The sequence below is a fragment of the Triturus cristatus genome, chromosome 7, assembly GCF_964204655.1.
Source record: "Triturus cristatus chromosome 7, aTriCri1.1, whole genome shotgun sequence".
NCBI classification, from domain to species: Eukaryota; Metazoa; Chordata; class Amphibia; order Caudata; family Salamandridae; genus Triturus; species Triturus cristatus.
Genome location: NC_140590.1, coordinates 658,333,894 through 658,355,190, shown reverse-complemented (window position 1 = coordinate 658,355,190; position 21,297 = coordinate 658,333,894). Strand labels below are relative to the sequence as shown.

The 21,297-nt window shown below is 44.9% G+C and overlaps 1 protein-coding gene across 1 annotated transcript in view; it reads left to right on the top strand.

Moving 5' to 3' along the window:
* The first annotated feature begins 713 nt into the window (after positions 1–713).
* The window catches only part of LOC146810305 (actin-related protein 2/3 complex subunit 1A-B-like), a 164,359-nt gene continuing 143,775 nt past the window's right edge, over positions 714–21,297 (top strand). The window contains exon 1 of the mRNA XM_085617302.1: positions 714–844. The gene's annotated coding sequence lies outside the window, so the exon portion shown is untranslated. The remainder of the gene's footprint in view (positions 845–21,297) is intronic.

Here is a 21,297-nt window from a genome sequence, read left to right as displayed (position 1 = left end):
GCACTCTCACGGACACAAGATGATGGTCTGGTTACACTGTAGATTCGAGAACAGGGTGCAGTGCTACCACCACTTTATGTGACACACCCTGGGCATGGACGATAGTCCACTGCTTTACCATGAGGGCATGCCTAGTGGTCTCAGAACGGGTCCTGGAACTCGCTGGACAGGCCTGGGCCTCTGCATCTGCACACACAGTCCTTTTACCATGCAGGGGATATTCCCATGGCAGCAGCAACTTACTAGCAATGTAATGCGACCAGGAAGTTCTACATTAAGAACAGGATGAATTGTATGGAAACTCTCGATAATAACGTGTAAGCATATATTTTTTTATTTTTATCAAATTACATTTTGCAAAGACTTTTTAACCTCTGTGTCAACTACTTCATGCATTCTTAACTTCTGTGTCAACAAGGAAAATAACACACATTTAAAAAACTGCGAATAGGCTCGCACATCAGAACCTAAATGTTTGTTTTTGTGTATCATGATACTTAGCTTCCAGTTATACGAAAAAAGAATCAGATGGGGCCCAGGGCACGAACGCAGGAACTGGCACCCACTTTCAGATTCATAACTTTAATGTATGAAACAGTAGCAGACCGTTTCATGATGTCTTGTTTATTTTTTTCTTTTTGCCTTGAAATCCTTCCTCTGCTCACTGCATGACAGGCATTCCACCTGGGGCCCCAGGCGAATAGTTTCAAGCCTTTCAAAACCAACACCCATTGCTGGATGCTCGAGGCGAGTCACTCCTTGTTTCTGAGGCATTTTCACCGGACTGTCTCCCTCCCAAGCAGCTCACTGAGCCCTTCCCGGGATCCCAGCTCCTCCATATTCGGTATGTTTATTTCATTATTTTATCATTTGTAGGGCGACAGACGTGTAGTCAAGGGGTGCAGAAATCATGCTTGCCGTCTAGTCATCAAATGCTTGTGTTTAGCCCGTTTCTAAGCGCTACAAAGCAGTGGCGGATAAGGAACCGCTGCTCCCCTAGATGAAGCGAGTTGCCCATGTCCACACAAAGCGCAGAGGAGAACATGAGGTTCTAATCATGGTGTCTTGATCTGTAGGCATCAGCCTGACCTATAGACGCCTTCCCAGCTTTCTTGTGTGGCTTTACATGCGTAAACGAAAAGAAAATGTGTATATTGTCATTTTCTCAGCACTTTCAAACGTACCCAATGTGTAGTGTTTAAAGCACAGAATGAGGCATCCTCAGTTGTAAATAGTGATAAATGTTTAGGATATATATTTCCGCTGCTCGGTTCGTGTTATTATAAAAAGTAGTCAAGTAGAAAAATACATCGGCAGTTCAACATGAGATACAAAAAAACTTCTCGACCCAATTACTGTTCTAACACTCACCGTAGGGAGAGCATGTTTGTATGTCCAGTGAGATCGGTGACTTTGCAGTCGACGGGGCCTTTTTACTCTGCACTACATAAACGAAAAGGTTCCTTATGCATATGCCAGTGTGCGAAGCAGATCGTGTGGATCCTTTTCATTACATTAACTGTGTAAAACGAGCAGCCAATGTGTGGCCCCTCTGTCAGCCCCACCATCATGCGCCCCCACAGGCAAACATAAATAAAAATACAGAAATTGACCAACTTCCATACCGTCCACCACATCTCAAAAGACCCTTTCCTCTTTACACGCAAACAGCGACTGGTGTCCGATCAAACGCCACAAGACGTGAACGCCGTGGTGTCAGGTGGTGCGGAGGCTGTGCAAGCCACGTCAAGGGTGCACAACACGTCACTGCTGCGTGTCCGTGAGGGCTACACACCACACGGACACCGGCCCTTAACTTCTGTGTGAAACTCATAAGGCAGGAGCGTGTTAAGATTGTTAATGCGACCTCTGGGTTCGTGGCTGGCGCTTCTCAGCCCGCTATTCATGCTTCAGTGACTGGCTGCTCGGGGTTTCTTGCTTTCACCTGCGCCTAGGCTCCTACAAGTCTCCACAAGCCCGCTCCGATAATGGAGAGACACGGGTGCGACTAATAGCGCAGCTGGGTAATTCTGTTTCAGGCAAGACCACTGCTGAGGAATCTGCAGTGCTGCGATATGGCCTTCGCGCCGCTCTTTCTGCGCACTGAGTGATAGGGAAAGGTAAGGAAGGCGCTGTATTTAACATTATATGGCACATTCCTGTCTTTTCCCTGCACTGGCGCACAATGTGCTGCATAGCGCCAACGCAAGGGTGTCTGCTTTGTAAGCAGTATTGGTTTTGTGCAGAGAGTGACACTTCCTGCACGAAACAATCCCATGTTGCATTTTCCTCTTTCTATGTGTGGTGCACAATGCAGCACACATATAAATAGGAAAAAACAAGGAGAAATAAAACCCAGGCAGGCGTAGCATTTTGACGCATTCCCAGGTCTACCAGTGTTGGTAAATCTGGGAATTTGCCAAAATCATATTCCCTCCACCCAAGGAATGCCTCCCTTGGGCAGGATTACACAAAGCAGAGATTGGTGCTGCATTGCGTCACTCCAGATTTATCAAGCCACTCACGGCCACGCAAGATGGCCTTGCGTGGCTTGTTAAATCTTACTTAGTAGTTGCGTCACTCTTATGCCCTGTTGCGTTGGGGAATGGGTGACACAACTGCTTGATAAATATGCCCCTTCTTGCCTTATAATCCAGATCTAGGTGCAGCACCACTCACATAATAACAAGGAAGAACCAGCCTTCATATTATTCTTTTAGTATACCATGCATTGCAGACTCATTTTGAATGGGCTGAACTGCAGCACCTCTGTGCCCATTGCCCATCTTGCGTCAAGAGTGTGTCGGTGTGTGCTCTGTGGTGAAATGTCCGCAATTCCCTTCCAGTATGTGGACGAGCAAGACCATTGACCTCCAGGTCAGGGAACACTGCTCTCCTTTCGCGCAGCTCAGTTGTTGCGCCACTGCCCCCTGCACCACTCTGGTCACAGGTAGGTGTTCGAGGCCCTCCTCTAGCCGCGCACCTCTGCCCCTGACATCGCTACCGCCATTCCCGATCGATACATGATCCAGAGGAAGGACCGCGTGAACCACCCAGGAGGAGGACTTGCCATCGCACACAAGAAATCCCTCCGGCTCACCACATCCAGCACAAGCGACTTCTTGGCCCCCACAGAACATCTCCATTTCCAGATCCAGATCCAGACCAACCCCAGAATGACCATATGCGGTACCCTCACCTACAGACCTACCGGACCACAAACCGCGTTTGCCGCATCCATCCCTGACCTCATTGCGCCCCACGCCATCGCCTCCATGTACTACATACTGCTCAGAGACCTGAATTTCCACCCGACAACCTCAGGGACCCCAACTCCACCGCCCACCTGGACAATCTCCCCAACATCGGACTAAAGCAGCTCATCACCACCCCCACCCACAAGGCAGGACACACTCTCGACCTCCATCTTCGCAGGAGGGAACAACATCCACTTCAACCCCGCTACACAACCCCTCTCCTTCTCTAAACCCATCGCACACAAACCTACACCACGCCCCCTGCGCAGGAATTGGAGCAAGGTCACTGAAGAGCACCTCAACTCCACCCGCACGACCGACATCAACTCTGCAGCCCACGAACTCCACAGATGGATCACGGACTGCGCAGATAAGCTCGCCCCCCCTCCGGAACTCTGACAAACAGCGCCCCACGAAAGCCACTTGCTTCACCACTGACCGTCGAAAATCCAGACGCACCTGCAGACGTCTCGAGAAAGTCTGGAGAAACAGCAAAACCCCGGAAGCACAGACCACCTACAAGAAGGCCATGACAGAATACCACCAACGCATCAGATCCACCAAAAGGAACTTCATCCAGGACAAAATCCTTGCCGACTCCAGCAACTCAAAGGAGCTCTTCAGCATCATACAGGAATTCACCAAACCCCCCAATGAAGCCTCAGACATCATGCCCTCCCGGGACCTCTGCAACAAACTCGGCTCCTACTTCCATCTCAAGATCAAGTCCCTCTACGACAACTTCAACGAACAGATACCAGACTCCGAAACCTCACCTACCTCCAGCAATGCCAGCCAGCCTACCATCTCTGCCTGGACCCCGGTCACTACAGAAGACACCGCCACCACCATGAAGAGCATTCACTCCCCAATGTACCCTTGCCTGTTGTACATCTTCCACAGAGCCGCTGCCGCCATAGCACCCGAACTACGACGCACCATCAACTCCACCTTTGAAAACAGCACATTCCCCGATGACTGGAAATGCGCAGAAGTCAAGCCACTAATCAAGAAGCCCTTCGCTGACCAGACGAATCTCAAAAACTACAGACCCATTTCTCTCCTCCCCTTCACAGCTAAAGTAACTGAGAAGATAGTCAACAGCCAGCTCACAAACTTCATCGAAGCTAACTCCATCCACAGCTCCTCTCAGTCCCGATTTCGAGCAACCACAGCTCCGAGACTGCCCTCCTAGCCGCCACAAATGACATCCGCACTCACCTCGACCAGGGCTATATAGAGGCCCTCATCCTACTAGATCTCTCCACAGCCTTTGACACCGTCTCCCATCACACACTCATCGCCAGACTCCACGACACCGGCATACAGTAAACTGCCCTCGACTGGATCCGCTCTTTGCTCATCGGCCGAACCCAAAGAATCAGACTCCTGCCCTTCTTCTCCGAACCCAAAGAGATCAGCTACAGGGTACACTAAGGATTATCGCTCAGCACCACACTCTTCAACATCTACATGGCCCTTCTCGCTGCCATCGTCAGACAGCACGAGTTCAGCATAGTAACCTACGCCGACAACACCCAGCTCATCCTCTCCCTCACAAAGGAACCAGACACCGCCAGACGTCTCTTGCCAGATGAGCAGCAGCTGCCTGAAGCTCAACTCAGAGAAGACAGAAATCCTCTTCCTCGGATCCACCCTCTCCGCATGGGACAACACCTGGTGGCCCACTGCCCTCGGCAACCCCCCCACACCTACAGATCACACCGCAACCTCATACTCGACTCATCCCTCACCATGACCTGACAGGTCAACTCTGTCTCCTCCACATGCTTCAACACCCTCCGCAAGACCATCAAATGGATCCCCCCCCCGAATCCAGGAAGACCGTCACCCACGCACTCATAAAAAGCAGAATGGACTAAGGAAACACCCTCTATGCCGGAATGAACAAAACCCTGCTCCGAAAACTCCAGACCATCCAGAACACCACCGCCAAACTTGTCCTCCACATCCCGCGACAAGACCACGTCACTCAGCACCTACGAGACCTCCACTGGCTCCCCGTCAAGAAGAGAGTGACCTTCAAGCTACTCACTCACACCTACAAATCTCTCTACAACACCGGACCCCAGTACCTCAATGAAAGAGTCTCCTTCTACGCACCCAAGAGAAGCCTCCGCTCCGCAGACCTTGCCCCTTGCCGAAACCCCTCGCACCCGCAGAGCCAGAACGGGTGGAAGTGCCTACGTCTACATCACAGCAAAGACCTGGAACGAACTCCTGCTCAGCATCAGACGTTCCCCCCACTCTGCTGGCCTTCAGGAAGAGCCTCAAGACCTGGCTCTTTTCGGGTAAGACGTAGCTGCACATCCCCCCCCCCCCCCCCCCCAGTGCCTTGAGATCTTCGCGGGTGAGTAGCGTGCTTCACAAATCTCTGATTGATTGATTGATTGACTTTTCACTGCCAGCACTGCAGCGCCTAACCAAACTGCACTGTAAATTGGTGAAATGCCCAAACAGCACTGCAAGTTGGTGAATGCAGTTTGGGGAGGGGAGCAGGTGATGGGGGGCACTCCCTTTAAAAAACCAAATGGCACTCATCACAGAGCAAACACCGGTGTCAATAATGTGTCTGTGTTTACACCGTGGTGAAATGTGCACTAGTCATCTTCTCTATGTGCTGTGCACTCCTTGAATTCTGTGAGATATTCTGCCCCTCAAAGGATGAGAAACCTTTAAGCATCTTTAAAGTCAGGATCAGATGTGGGATCCCATGGAGAACTCGGACCTAGGCCAATAAGAAATTTAAATTACGCTAGGGAAATTTGAAACATTCTCAAAGTTTTTATTACATGAAATTCATAACAATTCTTGAAATTTCCAGTTTTGCCTAATTTTTACTGTAGGGGCCTGATTTGCACATAAATGTGTATCTAAAAGATGTTTTCTTCTTGAACCAGTGTCCTGATCATTTCTTGCATTATTTTGTGATTATATTTTAATTGAAAGTATGCCTCGTTGTATGTATTTTTATTCAAAGTATGACTCTCGTTTCATGCTAAAAGCATAATTTCAGGTAATTTCCTGACTTTTCCATCAAACTTCATGTATCTTTGCTAAGGGAGAGGGCAATAATTTAGCAATTTCAGACACCGCTACTGGGATCCCAAAGTCGAACTCAAAGTAATACTAACAATGACCCCAAAGTCAGGCTAAAACTAATTTCCGAATGAATTCCAAAACCAATCTCAAATTAATGTGCCTGGGTAAATCACGAGGTTGCTTTTAAGATCACTTTCTGAAGGCTGGAATGAGCTCTTGGATTCTTTTCACAAGGAGATTGAGTACTAAAGGCCATATGCATGTAGGAAAGTGCTTGCAAATACCAAATAGGAAATTTTTGCGATTCGCTATTTGGTAATCGCAAACATCCATGTACAAATGTGCGTTTAACACAGTTTGAGATTCCCAGTGGGTTTCAAATAGAATGACCTCATTAATATTCATGAGGTAGATCTCAGTTTGTGACCCATTGGGGTTCACAAAAATCACAGGGATGGTGGCCTGGTGGGGTCAGCAGACAACAATATCTGTGATTACTTTAAAAAAAAGCTATGTTTTTTTTAAATGCAGCCCGTTTTCCTTAAAGTAAATGGGATGTGCTTCATAAAGAAAAATGAAAAGTTTTGTTTTCATTTTTAAGAGTAGGCAGGGGTCCGTGGGACAACTGCCTGCTCTTAAAAAATGTTTTTACAAACATTCACAAAGGGGAAGGGAGGACCCCCTCCCATTTGCGAATGGGTTAAAGGTGAATGTTTTGCAACCGCATTTCAGTCTTAATACATTCATATATACCATTGTGATTCAGTATTAGGAAGGGATGCCCTAAGCACGCCCCCTTCCTAATACCGAATCGCATACCCAATTTGCGATTCGGTAATAGGTTACTGAAGTGCAATTGTGTCTTTGTACATTAGAAAATGCTTTTTTGCGGTCACAAACATCCCCATTCTGTGAATGGGGCCATTGGGGACCTCCAAAAAGTTTTGTACATCTGACCCAATGATCCTTCTACAGCAATTCAATACAGTTCATAGTGAAATGATGAAATGTTACAGGTGTATTATTAAATAGCTGTAAGCAGATGGGACGAGCACAGGGCCAAGCGAATAATATGTTCAGTGAGAAATGGCAAAGCAAACAAAAACAGTGCTTATTGTTGTAGAACCGAGAAGTCTCTGATAATCACAAGTCCCATCATTTAATATGGTGGCACCACAGCAGCAACAAACTCTTTACTTTGAGGGCCAACCTATGCTTTCCTAATATTAATATTCAAGATTTATTGTGATTTTATTCTGAGCATCAAAGACGAATGTATGCAATTTCAATGTATCACGTCATAACAGTGGTGTCTATTTTCAATCAGTTTTGTCTTTTAGTTCTAAACTAAACCGGCTTCACTTACTTGTCAGGTCTTCACAAAAATGCCTAACGAGAATTGATGCATTTACAACTGCATATGCATGCTATAACTATGTACAACTACACAGTAGTAAACCCATATAAAAAATGAGGAGTAGGAAGTTTAATATGTGGTTTACACTGTGAGTCTGAGAATACCCTCAAACTCCTCTTTTATCCATTCCCACCCTCACATTAGATAGAGATTTCCTCAGAAAAGGAATGGCTCTTGTCACCTTCCAGGGCTGAAAAGTGAATGAAACACCCACAAACGTCCCAGGGGTTTAGGAGGAGTTGCATAATGGGTGAAAAAAATTCTTGTGGAGGAAAAAAAGAAAAGGAAAACATTTGCAATTGCATAGACCTTTCCATAATTTCAACTGTAGTTTGTATACAATTCCAACGTAGGGAAATAACAATGTCTTACATGCATTGGTAAAGCCTATAGGTCTGGCCTTGGTCGCCAGCTTTCTGGAATTCTTATTTTGTTTTGTCATGTTTTTGCAGGATATAATTGTTTGGGAATATGCTGGGCCCCTCATCGATCTAAAAAAAAGAATTGCTATAGGCAAACAACATTTTATGGTCCAGAAAACCGCACATTACCATTATACTCCCCGGCACTGAAGGGAACTACTTTGTGTGTGGATGTGTGACTTCTGAAAGGGCAACATGCCATAACTCATAGAATAGTCAGCCAATGGCTGAAGTGGACTGATAAACCGCCCCTTAATGCAAGCTGGAGTGGGTGGAACAAAACCACAGACTAATGGATGGCTGAAACCCCTATAAGTAAGTATGTATTGCACATAAGTGTAGTGAAATCAAAAGGTCTTGGCTAATTCAGACCGAAAAAAGTAAATCCCTCTGGCATTGGCTGAAAGCCTCTTGCCTTTAAGAAAAAAAGAACAAAAGAAACATAACATAACATAACATAACATAACAGGCGTATATGTAAAGCGCACGATTACCCATAGGTGTCCTGGCGCTGAATAACAGATGCTTATTGTTACCCAACTCAATGGTACTCATTTTATCGACCTCAGATGGATGAAAGGCTGAGTCGACCCGAAAAGAGAAAGAAAGACAAAAGACTGAAAGAAAGAAAGCAAAAAGGGAAATAGAGTGAATGAAAGAGAGAAAGAAAAATAACCCATGCATGCAAGAAAGTAAGAAGACAAAAGAGAAATAGGGAAGAGAAAGAAAGAAAGAAAGAAAGAAAGAAAGAAAGAAAGAAAGAAAGAAAGAAAGAAAGAAAGAAAGAAAGAATGAAAGAATGAAAGAAAGAATGAAAGAAAGAAAGAAAAAAGAAGAAACAAACAAACAAACAAATAAGGACAGACAAAAGAAAAGAAATGAAGGAAGAAAGAAAGAAAGAGAACGAAAGAAAGAGCGAGAGAGAGAGAGAGAAAGAAAGAACTAGAAAAAGAAAGAAGGAATGCAAAAAACGGAAAGAAAGGAAGGAAGATAGAGAAAGAAAGAAAGAACGAAAGAAAGTTAAAAAGTGGGTAACTCAATACAGAACATTTTCAAATGGATACAATGTGATCTGGTATGCTATGAAACAGCAGCTGTCAGAAAAGCAAAACACTCCAATAGGAATTTATAACAGCATTGGCAGGAGATAGGATCTGATAAAGATGAAATGTGCATCAGAAGTGTCCTGCTATCACATCAGGCTCTAAACACAAAAGCAACACTAAAAAAATTATAAAGTAAAAACAAAAACACTGGCACTGAAGGGAACTAGCTTCTTTGTGGATGTGCACCTTGTGGGAGAGCAAATGCAGTCACTCAAAGTGAAGTAAACCAGTGGCTTAGTAGGCTGACCCATTGCTCCATGCTATATACGGTAGTGGGCAGAAGTAAAATGTGAATGACACAATAACAGACCAAAGGAGGAAGAGGAGTGGCTGAAAGCCCCTATATATGTGTATATTATACATATTTTAGTAAAATTGAAAGGTCTTGGCTGGCGCCAGAGCTAAAAAGGCCACTTGATATTGCCAGATCTATGACTGGAAAAGTGTGACTGTTGCTACTTTTCAGGTGTTCTATTGCTGGTGTTTTGAAATTTCAAACTGTGCTAAATCTGCACCTGCTTGTCAGAGTAAATGTAGAGGTGCAGGGTTACTACTTTTTAATCAATCGAATGTGATGTGAAAGTGCTTCCAAAGCTGAATTGTGTCCTCCAGCGGCTCAAATGGAGAACAACATGAGCAGTCATATTCTGCAATCAGCAAACATGATAGTTTATGTAGCCATAGAGACCTAGCAAATTCTGCTAGTTTAATTAATGGGTAAGAGCAATAGAGGCAAGGTGGCCTGTGTTTTTCAGGAATATCATCAGGTGAAAAATCCTCCTGAGGAGTTTTAGAAAAAATATATCTTTTTTTATGCTTTCGATATATATAGACTAGGATGTGTGTAGTTTGTGTAATTTACTGTAACATAGTTACTTGAAATTACAGCAAAATTATGCTAGATTAAATGGAATTATGTGAAGAGCCTAACCCAGCATCTAACGTTATTTTCTTAGCACAAAATACACCCTTGTGTCCAAAATGGGGAGAGGATGGAGGAGAGGATGTAGCCTTACAGCTAGAGCAGTCAACCTCGAAGCAAGGGAACCAGGTTCAAGTCTCGGCAATGACGCTCAACATCCTGTGATTCTGGGCAAATCACTTAATCTCCCCGTGCCTAACAAAAATGAATGTGTCCTTCTGCAACTAAAATAGTGCTCATGTAAAGCGCTCTGATACCCGATGTCTCGGGTCTAGTTCACTCTATATAATTATTTTTTTTTAAACCGACCTGAGGATTCATTTGGCGCTAAGCAAAAACTACTGAATGTGACAGAATATGAACAACAGCAGCCAGCAGTCATCCACGCTCCCTTCCTGTGCTCTTGTGGTAGACATTTTTGCCCCCAATATTTTTTTTTTTATCAACATTTTATTGAAAAGAAGTCTCAGTTCAACACAGCCTCACGCCTACAACCCTGAGGGCCGGCAGCTTGGTAATTCCCAACAGTGCACACAGCTATTTAGCCAATAACCCGAGGGGCAGGCAGCGTACAACAACCACAGGTCTTTAAGGGGAAACGCTCATGGTGGTCAAGATGCATTTAACCCACTAGTCGACAAACAGCATTCACAGTGTACAGTAAACATCATAAAGCAATACTAGCGAACAGCACACCCAGGCCAGAGACAAGCCACGTTACCGCGTAGTTGGAATACCATTCCTCTCAAGAGAGGCCAAACACAGCCTCACTCCCTTCTGTTTCCGCCGGACGCGCCAGATGCGGATCCTTTACCATCCGCAAAACGGCCAGAGGTGTGTCTCATGGTGTGTCCCATGTGCAGGAATCAAATACCAGGAACGTGAGTGTTAGTGTCAGGAGTGGCAGGGGTCGTCTCACTCGGGGCGGCTTCTTTGGTAAGCAAATATGAAGTATATAGTCCCCAGAAATTCTTAGGTCTGTTGCTGGGGGGGTAGTAATTTGCTAAAGGTCTCAGATTGGGTGCTACAGTAAAGCATGTCATGCGACCATTGCGCCAAAGTAGGTACAGGACCCTTCAACCAGCACATTGCAACCCGTCGCTTTGCAGCAAGCAGGCCTATATCCACCAGTCTGCGGACCACTTTAGGCAGCCTCTTAGAGTACCCCAGAAGGGCCAAGGCCGGGTCCGGAGTAAGCTCCGTGCCCACCACTCTCCCCAGTTATTTTTGCCCCAAATTATCTGAATTATGCACGGGGGCATAAATGCTTCATGTTCGGTAGTTTCACAGAATTACAAAAAATACTCCAATTACTCCAATTACTAATTTTGCCCAGGTCTAACATGCAGATAGCTTGTTCTCTAGTGGTTAAAAAGCACTGAATCTATTGAAGTGTAAGATGCCAGTCATCCCTGGGTTGCCACCAACGAAAATATGGATACTATTCAATTCAGATTGACATATGAGTTAATTTTGGGTGTAGTAGATTGATTGGGGGAGATATTTGGATCTGGTTTATGAGAGTAAGATAACCTAAATTGGTCTACTTCAGCAATATCCACTCTCAAATATCAACCTGCAACAATATCAGTCATGGGATTGCAACTTGCTCCGTGTCGTCATGGTAAGTAAATGTAAAGTTGGAAACTACAGGGCATATGTACAAGGACTTAATGCCACCAGAACGTCATTTTTTAAGACGTTCTGGTGGCGTTAAGTCCATTGCCTTATATTCAAGGTGGTGTTAAGCTACTTAATGTGGCTTAACGCCACCTTGTAAATAAGACCCCCTTTCACGCTACACTTAGCGTGAAAGGGGAAGGCAATGGGTGCTGTGGTGGGTGTTCAGCCGCAATACCCATTGAATTTGACCCTGCACCCTATTTATGAGGGTGGCGTAACTAGAACCAGCATATCGCCATGAATGATTGTTTATGTGCAGGATGGTGTGCCTTCCTGCACATAAACAATCATTAACAAAAATGATGATTTGAAATTTCCATGTGTGCTGTGCAAAGCAGCACACATAGGAGTTACAAATTGCCATTCTGCATTGTTTATGTGCAGGAAGGGACACCTTCCTGCACATAAACAATCATTCCCCCCAAAGTAGGCACCCTGCATTAGCGTTAGGCAGCTACATTTAGTGTCAGCCTTAGGGGAAACGCAGGGATGCGGCGTATCATTGTAAATAAGGTGCATCCCTGCCTTTTTTTAACTGACGGAGTGCAGCGTCAGCAATTTTGGAGCTAACCCGCGCTCAGCCAGTTCATTGTACGTATGCCCCTACATTGGTTCCCCCTCCATACCCACATTTTCTTCAAGACTGTCTGTCCTACAAGACACTTAAAAAGGGCACCCCTGCATTCCTGACTGAGAAAGAAACACTGCAGACAGACTGCACTGAACCAGGAGCGAAGGCAGTGTCAGACTAGAGATGAATAAATGCATGAAAGAAAGGTTCAGCAGGCTGACCTTCTCCATTGATGCACTCATGATGTGGAATTACATTTCCAGCAACATCAGATTGACTCCTACTATCCTACATGTAAAAAGGAATTAAAGACCCATCTCTTTAAACAAAACTATATTCCCTGAGAATAGAATCCTTTGTGTCCTTGTCACTCACCTCGTGGGCCACTTACACATCATGACCTTGTGTGAGGAAGCAGTACCTTGAAACAGCTATGCTGAGGGCCTCAGGTATTGCAGAGTGCTAAATATATTCAGGCTGAGAGGGCATTTGAAACGTGCTGCAATGGAGAGTATGCAAAAGACAGACAATTGATGGCAGTTCGGGCTGGACTGTTCCCATTGGGCGCAGGGTCAAGACTGATTTGCATATGGCTGGGTCCAAACTGGAAAGGCATGGTGAGTAAAAAAACGATCGATTTAGGCCCATATGTCTGTACTGGGGTGAATGTATGACATTGTTCTGCATTCTGTCCATCAATTGTTCTTTTTGCATTTGTCACCCCGAGTGGGACGGGTATTCCCAGACGTGGGCCACGTGCTCTCCATGCCACTGAAGTCAAGCTATCCTGGCTGATGAGGGTGAAACCCCCAAACTGGTCCTCGGATGCTTGTTTCCAGTCCAGGGAGGACCTAGCCTGGCTGTTCAGGCTGGACTGGTCCCATTGGGCGCAGGGTCAAGATTGATTTGCATATGGCTGGGTCCAAACTGGAAAGGCATGGTGAGCAAAAAACACAATGGATTTAGGCCGAGATCTCTGTACTGGGGTGAATGTATGACATTGTTCTGCATTCTGTCCATCAATTGTTCTTTTTGCATGGTAGAGTATGGACAGTGAGCTACGTTTCCCTGTAGGCCACAGACTCACACGTCTAGGGAGATGATGGCTATTTTGGATTTGGCAGTATAACCTAGTGGTGTTGACATCCTTACTGAGCCATTTGTGCTACATGGATGTTGGTTTTCAAGCATCAAGGCATCTAGTTCCCCTAATGACTGGACTATGAATCTTTTGATTCTCAGAGACATATACTAAAGTCGTGGGTAGTTTGCAAACAAACCTTTGCCTACCCGCACTCTTTTTGAGTGCTAAAGACTTGGGCTATATCTTCAATTAAATGTTATTGTAATGGAATGGGACTGCAATCAAAGCACATTTCATATGTATACAAATGTTGATGTCCTCACTGCATAAGTATTAGAATTCGAGGATACAAACAGATAAGTGTAGGGAATCCCAAGATGCTTATAATGTTTCTTATGTATTCAGTTTTCCACAATCAATTAGAAACTATATTAATCTTTCACAACACAGTGTACAGTGAGAGAGCCTAAGGTAGTTATTTTAACATAGGGAGATGTACACACAGATGTATCAACAAGATAATCATGTCTGTTTATCTTTAGCTTTCAGGAATTCTCAATACTCTGTCAAAGCATAGATAGTAGATGTGCAGAGATTTTACTTAGGTGTATCATTTCCCCCTTACAGTTATGTTGAGTGTTCCTATGACAATTTTCTTAAGGTATCTTTTCATGCTGTAGAGAGCCAATACAGCTTGCAGCCTTCCTTACCCCAGAAGTGAGGAAGCAGTGCGTGGAGTTCTGTGTCTCCTTTTCTCTCTTATTCTATTCCTCTTTGCCCAACTTCTATCACTGGTCCTCATGTTCTATTATATGTGTTCACTTGTGGAAACATTGAGAGATAGAAAAGTACATTGCTTCTGTTGGATCTTGCTTAGAAGTTGAGGGCAAAACTGAAATTGCCCACATTTCAGTTCTCAGCTATTCTGCTGCTAGTGCCACTGTATATCAACACATGCACATGTATATATATTTTTCACCTGAAAAGATGCAAAAGGAGTTAATTTGTAGTTCAGATGCCTTACGAGGTTGTGGTGGCTGTGTAGGTATCCAACATCACATGATATTTTCATATAACAGGATAACGGGTGTCTCAGGGAAGGTTTTTGTTGGAGTAGGTTTAAAATTGCCTCGAAATGATCTAGGTTTTGTTTAACAGCAATATCTACCTGTGGAACAGGGTTCACTCATGGACAGAAGTTGCATTTACAGCTGTTGGTCCTCCTGCATTCTTCCAGATACCATAACATTGGACGCCTCTCCATGGGAGTTGAATGTGGCCCTCCTTTTGTTCCATACCTGGTTCGTATTTGGAACTCCATCATCCTTACATGAGGCAACCCCAGTCACAGTCTTTTCAAAATCTACATGCCCACAGGCTTAGTACCACACACCTAGAAAAGAGGTGTGGTATCCACTCGCTAAAGAAAAATAACTTGGATCCTGAAGACACCACTAATTATTACTCTCCTCCCAGTCATGTGCTGTTACTTAGCCTTGGTACATAGATGGAAAAGGCCTGTTGTCTTGTTTTTTCTTTTTACACTACTTAGTCTGGAGTCTGATGGTGTCCAGGCTGCAGGTGTGCCGAGAACCACCAGAGGTGGTGAGCTTGTCTGCAAGAAAAGCAGGGGTTCTGGTTAGGTTAGCTTTTTATATGATGCAGCTGGTTGAAGATGGTGTGAACTGACAATGAGAGTATTATAGAGGGCTCGTGCCCTACACACCCTTGGTGTGGTGGACACTCAACCTGTGTACCACGAGCGCTCGAGGACGCCTCCACGCCTCGAGGGCTCATGGACATTAAAGCATTAGAATGCGGGAGGGTTTTCATATGTGGGGAGGCGGTTGGCTGTAACCTTGGTTCTGATGTGTCATGCCGGCCAAAAGAGGGGTCCGCTCCTACCTGTGTTCTTCCAATAAATCCTCATCCTTCATCGATACCTCTATGTGGTATCCTACTTATCCACAACAATTTTGGCGATGATCTTGGCCGGTGCTAGGACATGTTCGGATGGCGTGGGTACGAGCGTCAAAGGTGCTTAGAGCTTTGCGGCACCTCAACAGGACACAGCGGCTGTTTGGTTCGGAGCAGAGGAGAGTGACGAACCCCTGGGTGGCAAAAGTCCCAGAAATTAAGCAGCACCCTAGCGAGACGTTGTGGCTGTGTGAAGGGTGTACAGCGGTATCACACCACATCATCGCTAACCCGCCCAGCAGCTAAGGTGGTCTGCAGCAGCTGTGTGGTGGGTGTAGGGCAGTGAGGGACCTGTGTCTCTGTGGTTCCGCCCAGCGTGTGAGGAAGTCTGCGACACCCTGCGGCTGAAGAAGTCTGCCCCGCCCATTCAGCAGAGCACCCAGTGGCTGGAGGAGTCTGCCCTGCCCATTGAGCAGCTCACACTCACCGATCAAGACTACTGGAAGAAGAGTCTTTGTGTTTTCCACTCTGCGACCTCATTTCATTCATGAAGCGGTGGTGTACGCTCCATTTGAGGCCGTGCTTCAATACACCCTGCTCTGTTCTGGAGGCTTCACCGATTTCTCATCCTCTGCTGCTGTTTGCTGTGAAAATATAGTGGAGGACCAACCCAATATAACTGGGAATTCTATGGTGATGTGCACAGATGGTAAGATTATTCCTTGGTGCACACACAAGTTTCTGCAGTGATGTGCACACCTTAATTATACATCGGTAATTGCACTAGGGAAATCTGCCTATTAAATACTTTGGGGCATATTATCAAGACTCTGCGTTAAAATTATCGCTGCTTTAGCGGCAGAAAACTGCAGCTAAAGCGGCGATAATGGGCTTGATAATATGCCCTTGAGAATTCCCATAGAAGCCCATGTTCTGGTGTCAACATGGGCTTCTATTGGAATTCTCTGCGGCATATTATCAAGCCCATTATCGCCGTTTTAGAGGCAGTTTTCTGCCGCTAAATCGGTGATAATTTTAACGCCGTGCTTGATAATATGCCCCTTAATCCTTTGGTGATGTGCACACCTAGTAATTAACTCTTTGTGCATTCACTGTTACAGCAGTGATGCGCACACCTTGATTTCTTGTTGTTGAACATACTGTGGTTTCGTCTGGGGATTTTTGCCTAATTTGTTTTAACCTCTGATGTAACTTTGCTTACGTTCTTCTTGCAACTTGGCTATCTCTTATTTATCATTTCTCCTGGTTTCTTACTATTTCTAACCTTCTTCAACCATGGAAGCAACAGGAGATAGCACTGTACCTGTGCCTGCCATACCACTAGTTTCAGTTATTCCTCACTTTCTTTTTTTATACAGCCTAGCAAACCACCCATGCCTTGGGATGATTGGGTTTTAATGTTTGACAACTACTTAGAAGCATTATATGGAGGAGAGTTTAAGCTAACATGCAGAAAAGCCTTGTTGTTGAGTATTGTGAGTAAGGAAGGCCAGAGAGTGTTCAGGTATTTGCCGCAAGCTGTTGGTGTACATTGTGAAGTTATTCAGGATGTGTATATGGAGACCAGACGCAGATTAACGATACGTTATGCCAAGGAGGAAAACCTGGATATGTCCAGTTATAACTTTTATTCTCAACATCAGAAAGTGGAGGAGAGTATTGATGAATTTGTTTCTAGACTTCGTGAGTTATCCACTAAATGTAGTTTTGGGGCAGTGACAGATGAACTCTTAAGAGACCTATTTTTTTTACAATGTGCCAACAAGAAAACTCAGGAGAGATTATGGGTAGCCAAAAATCCAACCTTGAGTGATGATACAGGGATAGCTAAGGTACTAGAACAATGATCTTGTGCATGAAGGAACTAGAAAAGAAAGAACAAAAGGTGGATATTTCGGAGGTGGGTGCTGTAGACAAATTAGCCCAGCCTGCCCTCTCTTCTTCCAAACACTCTGTCCAAAAAGAAAGGATATTTGTCTCTTCTGCTCCTAGCAGGTGTTGCAATCATTGTGGCTGCCTCAATCACGGTTCTGACTCTATGTTTTGTTTTGCACAAAACAAGGAATGCATGAGATGTGGTCGATTTGGACATTTTGCAAAGATGTGTAAATTAGCTCGGAGAGGGAAAGCTGCCTGTACACAACAAATTGAAACTCCACATAGAATTTTATGTGTTGACAGCAGTGAGCCTGGGGGTGTAGAAAATGAGTTACGTAGACTTAATAGACCCAAAGCGATGTTTAGAGTCAATGGCAGTAAGGTGTCACTTATGGTTGACACTGGATCCAAGTATACCATTGTTCTCAAATCTATTTTTACACGTTTTAGAACCCAGGGACATTACACCCACAGGTTATCAAGGGGAAACAATTGACATCATAGGGTTAATGGAATCCATGGTAGAGTTTGGAGGGAGGTCCTAACTCAGAAAAGTTTATGTGTCAGAAGATGGACCTGCTATTTTAGGTTGGATTCATCAATATGATCTACACATTAAAACTGATCCAAGGGCACCTATGCAAATCATGGTGGTAGAGGATGAATTCATTGATAATATTTTGAACTCACTTAGGCATGTCTTTGATGATAAGTTGGGCATGCTCAAAGGTTATGTACACAAAAGTTTGTTAAAAAAAGGCGCAATTCTAGTGCAACACAAGCTCAGAAGAGTCCCTTTCATTGTTAGGGAAGGAGTAAAAGAATTGCTTGAGGATATGCTAAAGGAGGAGATAATTGAACCAGTGGACACCTCCAATTGGGTTTCGCCAGTGGTCATAACACGCAAATCGGATGGCTGCCTGAGATTCTGTGTGGACTTGAGGTCACTCAAGCAGAACATCATAGCTGATACCTATCCACTACCAAACATTATTGAACTATTTATGTTTCTGAAAGGCAGAAAAATATTTTCAAAGTTAGACCTCAAGAATGCATACCACCAGATCGAGCTCCACACTGACTCAATGCCCCTCACTGCCTTTATCACCAAAGAGGGAAGTTTTCAATTTACTCGCATGCCGTTTGTCCTTTCTTTCGCGGCAAGCATGTTCCAATGCATGATGTCAGAAATGTTTAAAGGTATGGATCATATTTTATACTTCCAGGACGACATCTTAGTCTTTGGTGATACAGTCCAGGAACACAATGCTTTGTTGAAACAGACTCTACAAAGAATTCCTGATGTGGGAATTACTTTGCGCAGGGAAAAGGGTTCTTTCCTCACTGAAAGTGTTGAATACTTGGGTTATACCTTGTCGTATGAGGGTGTCAATCCTAAGTGAAGCCTCTCAAAGCCCTTGAACAAACTCCAAGACCTATTGCTAAAGATCAGTTGTGATCTTTCATGAGTCTCGTTGAATATTATGCGAAGTTTGTACAGCATTTTGCAGACAAAACTGAGAAACTCAAAGCTTTGTTGAGGAAAGTTCAGAGTTTTGTCTGGAGCTTGGAACAACTGGAATGCTTCGATTCCATCAAGAATGAAATTTGTTATGCAGGGCTTTTGGCTCCATTTGACATCAAGTTAAAGTCCATAATAACTGTTGACGCAAGTGCAACGGGCTTGGGTGCTGTTCTTTCTCAAAAACATTGTGGTGCAAGAATGCGGTGGCCTTTGCTTACAGGACCCTATCTAGTTCTGAAAGAAACTACTCTGTAATCGAAAGAGAAGCCTTGGCTGCCACTTGGGGTGTGGAGTACTACCGCACGTATGTGTGAAGCACAGAATTTATATTATGTTCAGACCATAAACCCCTACTCAAAATTCTATCACCTGGAGGGGCAGGCAATGGATCTGCTCGATTAGCCAGATTGGCAGCCAGGCTGCAAGAATTTCTTTTTGTCCTTGAATACATTCCTGGTTGGCAGAACAAACAAGCAGACTGCTTATCCAGTTTGGCATTAGATGGTATGCACTCTGATGACACTGTCATCTCTGATAAACAAGACAACCCAGTTGCTTCTGTGGAGGATGTGGTGTGTGAGGGGGCTGGTGCAATTTTATTGGAGGAGTGGAGTGAGGAGATGGCAAAAAACAACACCCTCTTGGAGGTGATACGTATAGTGACCTCTGGTAGAAGAAGTGAGAGTTGTGTAGCTGTGCCTGTACGTCCCTTCCTTAAAATTCTAGACGAACTGTCCACTTGTGGAAGCAAGGTGCTTATGAGAGGTGACAGGTTTGTTCCTCCTTCTGGTATAAGGGGGAGAATCATCAAAATGGCTCATGAAGGTCACCTTGGCCAGGGTTTGACACAACGCCATGTCAAGGCTCAATTTTGGTGGCCTGGCATGGATAATCAGAATTTGGAGTGGGTTGTTGGTTGTAAAATATGCAAGGAGGGTGAGAAGAGGCTCAAAGTGGGCAAGCAAGTGGTCACGGGACACATCTCCAATCCTGGCAAAGTTTGGCACAGTGTCTGTATTGATTTCATTGATCCCCTGTCGGAGTTGAAAGAAGAGTGCAGATTTGCTTTGGTTGTGGTGGATGTTTTTTCTAGGTGGCTCTCTGTGTCCTTCTGAGGGAAATTACTATGATATCCACTATTGTGAGTCTTAGCAAAATCTTCTTGAAAGAATGTACACCCTCTATACTTATAACTGACAATGGGAGTCAGCTAGTCTCCCAGGACATGGATTATTTTCTCAAAACCAATGGAGAAACTCATCATTGCACTGCACTGTACAACCCCCAAGGTAAAGGTATAGTGGAGGGTGCCTACAGAATGGTGAAAGGAGTGATACAAATAGCGGTGTCTGCTGGATTACATGCTAAATAGGTGGTACAGGACTTGGGCCTATCGCACTACCACTCAGGAAACCACGTCCAAGTCTCCCTTTGAAATCATGAGGGGAAGACCTCCGGGAAGCAAGTTAGTATCTTCTTGGTTGCGAGAGTGGGTATCTAGAGATGGATCGCAGATCCCTGAGCTGAATAATGATGTGGTTTCGAAGGGAAGAGTTGTTGAAGGTGACTGGGTCAAAATCAGGTCCGGTCGCACTGTTAAGGAGCTTTCCAAATTTAAAGGTCATTACAAAGTTTGAATTCTATGTCATTCTGGAGAATGATGAGCAATGTAATCGGCGCAGAGTTGCTCTATATATCAAAGAGGAGGTGAATGTGTGGGAAAAGAAGAGAGGAAGTGTGGTGGTTACTTGTTCATGGAGGATGCGGATTTTGACGCCTGTGGTCAAAGAGGCCAGGCTCCTGCTGTGCGAGAAGAAGCCGTGCTTCCCATGGGCCATGTTGAGAAGGGCCCCACTGTCGGGGAATCTGATAGTGGTGCAACCTCTTGGGTTGTTGGAGTTCGCAGACCACCTGTATATTTAAGGAACTCTGTTTCTTAACCATGCATCTACCCTCTACGGGGCTGTCTTATTTTATTTGTGATGCCCCTTGAAATTTGCTCATTGAATTTTTTAATGGCTACCCCGTTGTGATCATCCCTCCCTTTCTTTTCTCTCTCCCTCTCTCCCTCTTTGGCATCCCTGGTGCTCCTCACTTGCCTTCTCCATCACCCCTCTGTTCCCCTTTTTGCTTAGAGGTTTTTTTTTAACAAAAGGGGATGTGTTAAGTAGGGCTAGCACCCTTCACACCCTCGGTGTGGTGGACATATGACCTGTGTACCACGAGGGCTTGAGGATTTCTCCGTGCCTCGAGGGCTCGTGGACAATAAAGCATTAGAATGCGAGAGGTTTTTCATATGTGGGTAGGCAGTTGGCTTTAATATTGGTTTTGATGTGTTGTGCCGGCCCAGAGAGGAGTCTTCTCCTACCTGTGTTCTTCCAATAAATCCTCGTATTTCATCGATACCTCTGTGCTGTGTCCTTCTTATCCA